The sequence below is a fragment of the Thalassophryne amazonica genome, chromosome 6 (assembly GCF_902500255.1).
Source record: "Thalassophryne amazonica chromosome 6, fThaAma1.1, whole genome shotgun sequence".
NCBI classification, from domain to species: Eukaryota; Metazoa; Chordata; class Actinopteri; order Batrachoidiformes; family Batrachoididae; genus Thalassophryne; species Thalassophryne amazonica.
In genome coordinates this window covers 39,046,049-39,058,405 of record NC_047108.1, presented here as the reverse complement: position 1 = coordinate 39,058,405, position 12,357 = coordinate 39,046,049, and positions in this window count along the sequence as shown.

Here is a 12,357-nt window from a genome sequence, read left to right as displayed (position 1 = left end):
TTAATGGTCAAGCATTATTCCTGCTTGATTCATCAACATATGTCCTACTTGGCAGGCAACTTAGCAGGCCCAGCTGTCTTTTATATTATAGTCATGTCACATGTTAAAAGATGACAACATTGGCCCAAAACAGGGAGAACATTGGTCCTCACGGGGAACTATCTGAACACAAAATTTCCCAGCCGAATAGGCAATAACATTTATGGAATTATTTGTGAAAATTTTGTGGACACACTGACTGACGTACTGACTCCACTGATCCTTTACTGCCTTGCCAATGGTGGAGAATGTCTGCTACACTCCATTCACTTCCTACAACCAATTAAAAGTGTGAAAGTATAATGGGAATAATGTATTTATTGCAAAATTAATTGCTTAATTTAGATGGCAAATTCTCTGTGTTTAGCAGAAATGTATCAACTAGCATATAATAAAAAATAGTGATATATGTAAAATGCTATATTTAACACAAACATTATATATATATATATATATATATATATATATATATATATATATATATATATATATATATATATATATATATATATATATATATATGACTTGGGATAGCGTTGGAACTGGGTATTCCTTTGGAGGCTTGCTGCCCCCTAGTGGTCAAAACACGGTTGGCAAATGCACAGTTGTGGTTGGCGGTTTTACTCCTTAATTTCATTTGTTCATGTTATTATGTGCATGTTGATCTTGATCATCATCTGATCTTGGTATGCTGCACCTTTTTGGAAAGCTCCGTGTGTACAACATATTAAAATTTCAGCTTTCTAGGTCTGTTTTTTTAGGGTTTTAGAGGGAGAAAATTAAGCTAAATTCACTATATTGGAAGTTGAAATTGCACGTAATCCGGACAGTCGAGGTCTTACATAGCAACTGCTTAGCAACGCTGGCTGGTGTGACAACGATAAGCCAGCAGGGGTCAGTACACATTTAGGGGAAAAAAAAAAGAAAAAAAGAGAGAGCTTCCAGTTCACAGGTCAAAGCAGGAGCGCTGTTGCAACACTCGGTGGAGAACAAGCTGAAAGTAGTTACACTGTGGACAAAAACGGTATGTCACTAAGCAGCTCAGAAGTCTATTTTTGTGCATTTGTTTTGTGAACGTAATATGAGCCATAGCTCCACAAACGGTTTAATATAAACTGACTTCTAATACTGTGATTTACTGCTTTTGATGAAGATAATGACAGTGTTTGGGGTTTTATTTATTTTTTGTGCATCCTTTTGTGCTTGTCACTTAACCTTTACCCAGCAGCAGAGCCTGCAGTGCTGGGATTCAAGAAGTATTAAGCCGTTAGTGTAATCCAATGTGGCCGTGCGGCGTGCGCCCCCTAGTCAACACTACAAGTTATCGGTTATCTGTATCTTCCGATAATCCCTTTATCAGTTTATCGGTTTATCTTTATCGAAGATAACTTTTCAGTTATCTGTGCCCACCACTGGATAAAACACACTGATTTGTATCCGAACAGAGCAAGGCGACAGTTTACGATGCCCATTTAAAAGAAGATGACGGCAAATCAATCCCCGACCCGATACCTGAACTCGAGTCTGGCTGGCTGGATGACAATCCCGACATGACTCGATGGCACTGCGGCGCATTTAACCCGCACACTGCCGCACAATTTGCCAGGCCAACACAACCCGCTGGATGCTACACTGTGTGCCGCTGAACACTGCGTTATATAAAATAATTATTTCATGGCAGATTAATCATTTACTCTCAGAGATTGGCAGATAAAACCATCTCTAATCGCTCCGGAAGCACAGAGGGATTTTCTCCAGCAGCTTGTCTTGTGTGCTTCTTGGGGTGGAAGAAGCGTTTGGGATAATCTCAAAGGACATTATTAATAATATTCATTCATTCATTCATCTTCTACCGCTTAGTCCAATTAAGGGTCGCGGGGGGCTGGAGCCTATCCCAGCAGCCACAGAGCGCGAGGCGGGGTTCACCCAGGACAGGACACCAGTCTGTCGCAGGGCCACAAACAGACAAACAAACACAGACACACCCACACACACACACCTACGGACAATTTAAAGATTCCAATCCACCTAACCCGCATGTCTTTGGATGTGGGAGGATGGCTTGGTAAATCAGTTGCATTTTCACTCCTTCTCATAAGCATCTGTGACATTATGTTCATTATAGATTTAGACAGTTGATTGACTGACGCTGTCACTGACCGACCGAGCGTCTCTTTACGTTTTTACACCTCTTGACCTCTGAACCAACCTGGTCGTGCATGCGCATTCCCAGAGGGTGAAAAGACTTATTGAGAATAGATTGTGAAAATGTGTCAAAGTACTAAAAGAAAGAAAGGAAATAAATCAAACAGCTAATCATGGCAGACACAGATTAGGACGGATGAAGGTTATTATCTGGAGAACAAAAATAAGAAAATGAGAGAATCAGCTCAGTTATTACTTGAAAGTGCTAATAAGCTGTCTGTGTGCTGTCCACAGAACCTGCGAGTGGTAAGATAATAAGTGGCCAGTTTGATTCAGCGGTTTGTACGGAATGTGTGGCCCAATGAACTATCCAGAGTTTTATATCCAGATCAGTGGTTTGTATGCACTGACCTGTGACCCGGAAGTGCTATGCTGCATTTACACATAACGACAGCACGTCACGAATGCCACGAAGTACACATTTTTGGCTGCTGATCACGAATGTGATGATTTGAGGCAGAGGCGTCACGTGTCCTCAGGAACTGCTGCAACCTGTTACCACACGTTACGATTAATGGCACGTGTTGCTGGAGAATTATCAGGAACCATTATGCACGGTCAAGAATAGTGTTCCGAGTTGTTGCGCGCTATTGTGCGTAACAGTGCATCGTTAAATTCTGTCACATTGTGAATGAGGCAGATTGTCTCCACACACACATATTCATCCAACTGTCAGTTGCTGAACAATTCAGATCTTTCCAGTTTGCTCCTCAACACCCACAGCAGAAGAACTTTGTGACTGCATGCTTAGTTGGTCTCTGTGCCATGGAGTGGTGCAGAGAGGAGAAGGAGACGGAGAGAGCCAGATGTGTGGCTCCACGCGGCTCTCGTCTCGCTGGTTTTCCCAAACATCAGGCACATGTAGCAGATGGAACACCTGCAGGAGCGCGCTGAGGAGCACTGGAATGAAACTTTTAGCCAACTTGGCGTCACTGTCCTTCAGCATACTGCAGCAATGAAACTGAATGCAGTGCAGCAGGGTTTAAGAGAAGAACGCTGTCACGCTCTATTAAGGATCATCAATAATCAAGACGCTCAGTTGTGACCTTCACGACATGAGGCGAAATGAGGGTGGTGCGTGACATTCGTGGAAGATTTTTTGACCACCAAAAACATGCTCCACGAAAATCACGAATATCACGCACCAAAACGCATTATTAAGAAACCTATTCAGATGAGTGAAGCCATGTTAAGAATGTCAGGAATGTGCCAAGAATGACGGAAATATTACATTCGTAACGCGTCTTGCTTATGTGTAAACGCAGCATTAGCTACCTCTCTGCGCATACGCACTCATAAACTAGAAACTGGCTTATTTTCTTTACAAACATGGTGTTTTAAAAAAATACCGATGTTACAGCGCTGATTATTAACACATTAAATTATATGACACTGACTGTTGCAGGCGGAGGCTTTCAGGGGGCACAGCAAGTGGCTTCACTTCTCTCTGCTTCTCTTCTGCTGTCGTCATTAAAACTGACGTGTTTCAGCGCCGCTCCCGTTTCTCTTATTTTTAAAAAACATCTCCCATGAACGAACATTTATCAAACACCAAAACCGGAGTTGCATGAAAACAGTCTGAAGAAAAACATTTCACTGTTTTCAGCGCCAGTCTGCGCGATGCGCACGCGAGGCTCCAACGAAGCTGACGTCACAGCCATTAATATTCAACAAGGTGGAAGAAATAAAATTAACTTTTAAAATATAAATACAAACCAAGAAATAGAAATTAAAACCATACCCTATTTATAAGCAAGATACCAAGAACAGAAGCAAAATTAATAATAATAATTATCAGTAATTATTGTAATTCATTATTATCAGGTTGTCCTAAAAGTTCCCTAAAAAGCCTTCAGTTAATTCAAAATGCTGCAGCTAGAGTACTGACGGGGACTAGAAGGAGAGAGCATATCTCACCCATATTGGCCTCTCTTCATTGGCTTCCTGTTAATTCTAGAATAGAATTTAAAATTCTTCTTCTTACTTATAAGGTTTTGATTAATCAGGTCCCATCTTATCTTAGGGACCTCGTAGTACCATATCACCCCAATAGAGCGCTTCGCTCTCAGACTGCAGGCTTACTTGTAGTTCCTAGGGTTTGTAAGAGTAGAATGGGAGGCAGAGCCTTCAGCTTTCAGGCTCCTCTCCTGTGGAACCAGCTCCCAATTCAGATCAGGGAGACAGACACCCTCTCTACTTTTAAGATTAGGCTTAAAACTTTCCTTTTTGCTAAAGCTTATAGTTAGGGCTGGATCAGGTGACCCTGAACCATCCCTTAGTTATGCTGCTATAGACGTAGACTGCTGGGGGGGTTCCCATGATGCACTGTTTCTTTCTCTTTTTGCTCTGTATGCACCACTCTGCATTTAATCATTAGTGATCGATCTCTTCTCCCCTCCACAGCATGTCTTTTTCCTGGTTCTCTCCCTCAGCCCCAACCAGTCCCAGCAGAAGACTGCCCCTCCCTGAGCCTGGTTCTGCTGGAGGTTTCTTCCTGTTAAAAGGGAGTTTTTCCTTCCCACTGTAGCCAAGTGCTTGCTCACAGGGGGTCGTTTTGACCGTTGGGGTTTTACATAATTATTGTATGGCCTTGCCTTACAATATAAAGCGCCTTGGGGCAACTGTTTGTTGTGATTTGGCGCTATATAAAAAAATTGATTGATTGATTGATTGATCATTATTATTACAGGAGGGTGCAGATTTTACCTGAGAGCACCCTCTGGTGGCCATTTTTGGATGCCGAAAAATCGCCGAACTCGATAAAAATGCGTGGGATTCAGCAGCCCTGCTGTGAAATGCACCCCCTTCGTGAGAATGCGCATTTGAACCTTAAACTCACATTTAACAGCACAGATAGACCGTTTGCGCAGACAAAAACGTACACAAATCAATATGATTCTGTGTCAAGTGAACAGAATATGTTCACATTTACGAGCACTAATTGGCTGCTTTTGTTCAGTAGGAACGAAGCGTCTGATATCATGTGTATTTTATGACGTTTCATGACACGATGGTGTTTGTTTTAGTGTTTATTTGTTAAAATGATTTTAATTTTATTCATTGATTGACATTATGAATGAATATGCAGCTTGAATCACTGTGGAACGTTTGAGGACCCTGTTGAAATTAGCGTCCATTCTTATTGTCTGTATATGTATTATCTCTGTATATAATATATTAATTTATTCCGAGTATCCTAATCTTCATCATAATTATTAGTATGATGAAAACTATTATTGTTGCGATAAAAAAAAATTACACACACCTCACTGAGTGAAATCACCTGCTGGAGTCAGCACCTGCAAAGAAAACTTGCACCGTCTTGGCTTTTTCTGCGAATGTCTTTGGACACCACAGAGTACTGAAGTAACGAGTTAATGTCCATGTTTCATTAGGAAAATCAATAGAACTTTGACTGACATCAGAAAGAACACAATGCAACATCATGTAAGTGCAACCAATTTTTTCCCCTCTTTGTCTTAACCAGCTAATAGTTAAGTAAGGATTAAACAACGAGAAGCCCTGCATTATACGGTTTGAATGCACAACGCGGAGTTTAAAACACAACACAAAGTGCATTATAACCGTATAATGCACGGCTTTTCGTTGTTTAAATCCGGTTATACCATGGTCAAACGTGAGCTAACACACAAATATTTATTTAACAGAACTTGATAAAAATGTGTGAGTATTTGGGACTATTTTATTCCAGTCTCAAGATATTTCCAGCTCGCGCCGCAGTGGGCCACTCACACCGCCCCCCTCACACCGCCCCCTTCTCTGCTGTATGGAGCTGCGGCCAACTCTGGCAACAGGTCGAGAAACTACGTTCACTGTTTTGATGCGGAGCGCTCTGCTTCTATCCTTGCAGGCTGCTCTTCTCGTCTTCGTTCCCGTCTTCAATCTTGTCCAGTGCGTCCGATGTTAAATCTTTACACTGTTCCTTTTGCTGTTCTTCTCGTTTGCTCTCTTCCTCTTTCCATTCCTCAAACATTTTATTTTGGCCAAAAATATTAAAATTCACTTGGAAATCCATGTTTTATTGCGTTTCTGTCATTCATGTTGGGGAAAGTGTAATGCACGGACCCACAACAGGGGGCGCAAATGAACGGTCAATAGATAAGCCAATAAATACAATTTATTGCGGCAAATGTGCACAACAGGTCGAATACTGCTTTTAGACAGTCGATCACAAAATACAATTAGTGACGTGTGGGCAGGCCCGAGGGTAGGAGACGCCTATCCAGAGAAGAGCCGGGGCCCACAAGGTTCCGCCGCCAACGAAGACCTGCAGTATACTGAAGCCGCCAAGTCCCGAGTCCCCAGGTGGCCTCTGCTTCCACCTGTCAGATCCGGTACTGCTGGCAGGAACAAAAACAGGTTAAGGGTGGGTGTGTGGACACCCAGTAAGCAGTCAGCAAACTCACAGTTCCTTCCTGAGTGGAAACAGTCCTCCACTCCAAGATAGCAGGAAACACAATCCGTGCAGTACCTGATGTAACAACTAAGAATTTAGGAGTGGATTCACCTACTCCTCCAAATTCTCACCAACCAGCTCCAAGCTGCAAGTTACAGAAGGTTACTACTGCAGAAACATTCAGAAAAACACTTATGTGCATGCGGCACAGAAGACGGCTGAGAGGTTACCTGTGTGGTAAACTGATATCTCGGCAGAGATGTGGTGTCTCCTCCAGGCTTTTATGGTGTGGTGATGATGACTGCTGACAGCTGTCAGTCCTGGCTACTGGGTAGTAACTGCGCCCTCTGGTGCCTGAAACCCAACTACAGGCAGGGCGCCCTCTGGCGTTGGTCAGCAGTACCTCCTCTTCGGGCGGCCCCCACAACAATTCACCTGTCAAAACACAGCTGATCTGCGCCAACTGATTTGCGTGTTGCTATGGTGACGACCAGAGCGGAGTGATTATAACAGTGACTTAACTCACCAAACTACATGTGCGTGTACTGTACACGAAAATAATGCACGCCAGTTAGACATGGAATTCTCACTGACCATGTATAATGTATAAATAACGAACTATAATAGCCTGCCATACAATAAGTAATTGAAGTGCTCATTATGAGCCAAATGTGAGCTGACATGTTCACCTTGACTTCATAATATGTTGTATTAATTAATGTAATTCAAAAAATAGCTTATTGTTTATTAATCCTGATAATAGTGGCGTCCTGTCCTGGGTGTACCCCGCCTTGCGCCCTATGACTGCTGGGATAGGCTCCAGCCCCCCGCGACCCTTAATTGGACTAAGCGGTAGAAGATGAATGAATGAATGAATGAATAGTGATGGTAGCAAATGTAATTTACAAGGCAGTGAAAGAGGGGAAAGTAGCCAATAGTTTTTACAGCAAGTTCAAAAACAGCAAGTCAACAATAAAAGAAAGGGGGGAAATGCATTGTATTTTAGTACTTTTCCAGGGAGATGTGTGAAATCTTTCTGGCTGTAAGGAGTTGTTTTTTGTTTTAAGGAAAGTGATGAAGATGTTGGCCAGAGAGAACCGCAGAGAGCAGAACCTCTCACACAGGTGAGGCAAAACTATACAACATACTAATGATATTCTCTCGCTCATTCTCACCCTCTGTCAAAGTATAAAATTTTAATACATAATGGACTTGTGTTCCTCTCAGGAAGGTGAATGTGCCACCCAAGGGGAAGAGCACAGAGCAAAACCTTTCACATTAACACAGGTGAGGGAAAAAAACTACAGTTTTAAACATCTCTCTCACTTTTACTGTTAAACTATAGCTACTATCTCAGTTGTTTGCCTCACCTGTGAACAGGTGTCTTTTATACAGGTAACAAGTTCAAACAGGTGCAATTAATACAGGTAAAGAGTGCAGAATAAGAGGGCTTCTTAAAGAAAAATTAACAGGTCTGTGTGAGCCAGAATTCTTGCTGGTTGGTAGGTGTTCAAATACTTATTTGCAGTAGTAACATGCAAATAAATTATTAAAAAATCATACATTGTGATTTCCGGATTTTTTTTTTTTTTTAGATTATGTCTCTCACAGTAGACATGCACCTAAGATGAAAATTTCAGACCCCTCCATGATTTCTAAGTGGGAGAACTTGCAAAACTGCAGGGTGTTCAAATACTTATTTTCCTCACTGTATATATTCAGTGTCCGCAGTCCAGCTCAGTTGTATGTCGACTACTGAACACAAATGAATATTAACTAAATGTGTCACTTAAGATTGTTACTTGTCTAAACTATTACCAATGTAAATAAACTGAAACAGCACACATCGGAGTGAAGACCAAGTGTATGTTTATCCTTATGTGAGATATTGTGCAATGCATGTTGTCAGTAAATCAAAAATAACAATGGCAGTGTATAGGGGTACAACAATTATTGAAATACCATCATAATGAACTTGGGTCACTTGGGGTATGTAAAAAGAGTATTGTCATTTTTCTACTTTATTTTAAAATGCAATGCAACTTATGTAATCTCATGCTAATCTAAGCAAAATTATATCTTTCTACAGCAAGAATGGAATGAATGAGTCATTTTCTCTCTGCCATTACAGTTTGAATACTTACTGTGTGAATAAAAAATAATTTTGCCTGTTTGAATTGCTAAAATACTAAATATTTCCCATTTAATAATTTCAGGAAATTTAATTAGTTGAGAAAGCTAGCTGTGTTTTTATTAGAAAATGCAAACCATAGCAAACTTAACATTCCAGCGTTATTATACATGTAAAAAAAAAAAAAGATTTTTTTTGCAATCTCCTGTGCTTTCCATTTGATTTTTGTTGTAAGATTATGTTGGTTTTTTTTTTTTATTTTGTATGTGCCACTCACTACATGTAATTCTTGTTTTATATAATACTTACAAGGTTTTAGTTTCACTGATAGTTGTTGATAGTTTACACACATCTATTAAGGATACTGTATGTGGAATTACTGTCATATATTGTTCTTTTAAGTTCCCAATTTATATAAGTTACATATTGCACAAATTTACTAAGGATCTTGTATCTGGTTTGACTGTCACATGCATTACAAACAAGTTCCAGATAAAACAGATACAAACTTAATAAAATTTATGTATATCTTTTCCATATGGGGCCCTTCTTATGAATTCCAGACAATGGGCTATTTTAACTCTAGTAGGTGTCTTTTTTGTGTGTTTGTCTTTCATGAAAAATGTTATACTTTCATAGGATATATTTTTATACAAATATTATAAAATAGGTTTTTTTTGTGAAAATAAAAATATATTTTTATAACGCTTGGATTGGACAGACAGCTGCTGAAAATTAGACACAGCTAGTGTGGGTGTTACCACATTTGATTATTCAGTCTATGAATACACTGTTCCTGCCATGTCCTTTGTACAATAAAAAGATTTTGGAAGCTTTAAACTGGTGTGTGGATTTTCCCTCTTTTTTCTGTCTGGAATTTCTTATTATCCTACACCTGGACTAATATAGGATCGGATGTGCGCACAACTACCCTTTTTTTGGCCTGCAGTCCAGACCTGTCGCCCACTGAAAATGTGTGGGACATTATGAAGCGCAAAATACGACAACGGAGACCCCAGACTGTTGAACAACTGAAGTCGTACATCAAGAAAGAATGGGAAAGAATTCCATCTACAAAGCTTCAACAATTAGTGGTCCTCAGTTCCCAAACGCTTATTGAGTGTTGTTAGAAGGAAAGGTGATGTAACACAGTGGTAAACATACCACTGTCCCAGCTTTTTTGAAATGTATTGCAGGCATCCATTGCAAAATGAGCAAATATTTCCACAAAAACAATAACGTTGATCAGTTTGAACATTAAATATCTTGTCTTTGTGGTGTATTCAATTGAATATAGGTTGAAGAGGATTTGCAAATCGTATTCTGCTTTTATTTACATTTTATACAATGTCCCGACTTCATTGGAATTTGGGCTGTATATTTTACCTAAAACTCTCATGAATATATTATCTGGGTTTATACACGGTGTTATTGTTTGTTTTATGTAAACATACAAGAAGCTCGGGTTGTTCCTCCATTATTTTCAATGGGAATTGCTGTGAGCCGCGATCGCTTCCTGTTCATGTCATTCTGAGGGAAAGTGAAGTTTGCTCTTTAATGTCCTGCATATTGTCCTTTCCAGCACTGTTTGTCCTGTTCGTTCCAGAGTAATATACATAAAATGTCTGAAATTCGGTTTGTTTATTAAATTCCACGCAGGTCAAACGTAGCAGACACGGCTTATTTGGAATATTTATTTTAGCAAGTTTTCAGAGTCTCATGCATGCAGTCTCTTATTAACGTGATGAAAAGCATAAAAAAATTCCATTTTGGTTGTATAATGTTCATTTGCAATTGTCGTCATGTGGTTTCTCTGTTATTTTGAATGCAGTGAGTCTCTGGTGGTGCAAGGGATTATGGGATATATCAATGGGACAAATTGCCTAAAAGCTCAACCTTCTCACCTCAGATACAGAAGACTCCATAGAGAAAATATCACCGCCAGAAGTTAAAACAAGATTGCTAAATTTCTTCTGAAATTTATGGATCAGCACAGAACCCAGAGACGTGTTCAACACATTGAATAAGCTGCACTATCACATCATCTAAGCTCCAAGAGTCAAACCTTTGAGAGATGACTTTGAGAAGTAATGAGTCAAGTTTGACTTTGCAGCCAACATTGCTGTTGTCAGAATTACTGTGGTGAAATTGTGTTCAGATCAGAACATCTGAATGACTTTCATTCAGATAACATGAATGTATTTTAGAATTTGAGAAAAGCAAGTAACTTTTAAAGCCATATTCGAACTTTCTGACAAAAACAAAACATAATATGAATGAAGTGTCACGCAGAGGCGTGAAGTTCACTCAAAGTACATGGCGTCCTAAACAGGAAGTGCCAATTTTCAAATCCACAGTAAAATGGGAAATGTTCAAATGTTAAACACTTCCTGGATCGACACTTCCTGGATTGACAGACGAGATCCCATGGAATCTCGTGGGAACTCAGTGGCAAGCTCACACTCAAACAGGAAGTGCCAATTTATCAGTCACAGTGAAACAGGAAATGTTGCACACTTCCTGCATGGGTGGAGCTAGAGCGGAGGCTGGGGTTTCACTGGACTCCCCTGAAATCTGATTGGACACAGATGATTGACATGTCACGGCACCACACGTCTGGTTGAAAGAGCTGCATTTTCAAATCAGTGAGTCACATTGACTGCTAGGTTCCTCCTGTCCAGTAGTTTGTGCTGTGTACCACAAAAAGTTCTAATCCACCTTAGTAGAAGAAGAAAAATGTTTGCTTCGGATTTGAACTGAACACGTCCTTTGAACTATGGACTTCTAATCACACCAAAATTATACTGGTGAGTAAACGACAGTATTTTATGTCAGAAATGAGGTCCAGGTTGTTAAAAGCAGCATTTCTCCTTTAATTCGGGTTGCCTTATATACACGTTTAAGCTAACAGACAGCAGCTGGTTCATGCTCTGTTGGTTTATTAGTGCAGCAGATAACTGAAACAATCCTTCAAATGGTGACACAAGCATCAAATTCAGCACAAATAGAGCTGGAGCAAAATTAATGGAGCAACTTTAACTTTTGACCCCTGTACATACTGAAACTGACCTTTGTCACCATTCTTGCTGCTTTTACCTCATAACTCCATAACATTCAGTCACAGATTGTCCAAACTATACCTTTTATGGAATCTTTATGATCAGGCAAATAATGTGTAGTTTTCTATATGATTGGAGCATCTTTTAATTTTGACCTGTGTAATTTTTCAATTGACCCCTACCTGGCTGCCTATTGAAAATTCAAGTGGCCAATCAGTTTTTTTTTAAAGAGTTCATGTCTATGGATTATTTGTGCCAAATGTGATGCTTGTATCACCATTTGCAGGATTCTACTCTAGTCTCTTATCTGCTGCACTATATATGAGATGTAAGATGCTGCCCCTCAGTGTTTCTCAATTGCCCTCAAAAGTATTGAAACACTTGGTATTTCACACATTTTAATTTGTTTATTCCATTTCAAATACTTCCTCCTTCTTCCTTAACTCAAACTGAAAGCAAATCTCTACAACTTGATATAAATTAATTAAAAATATAAAATCCAGCTT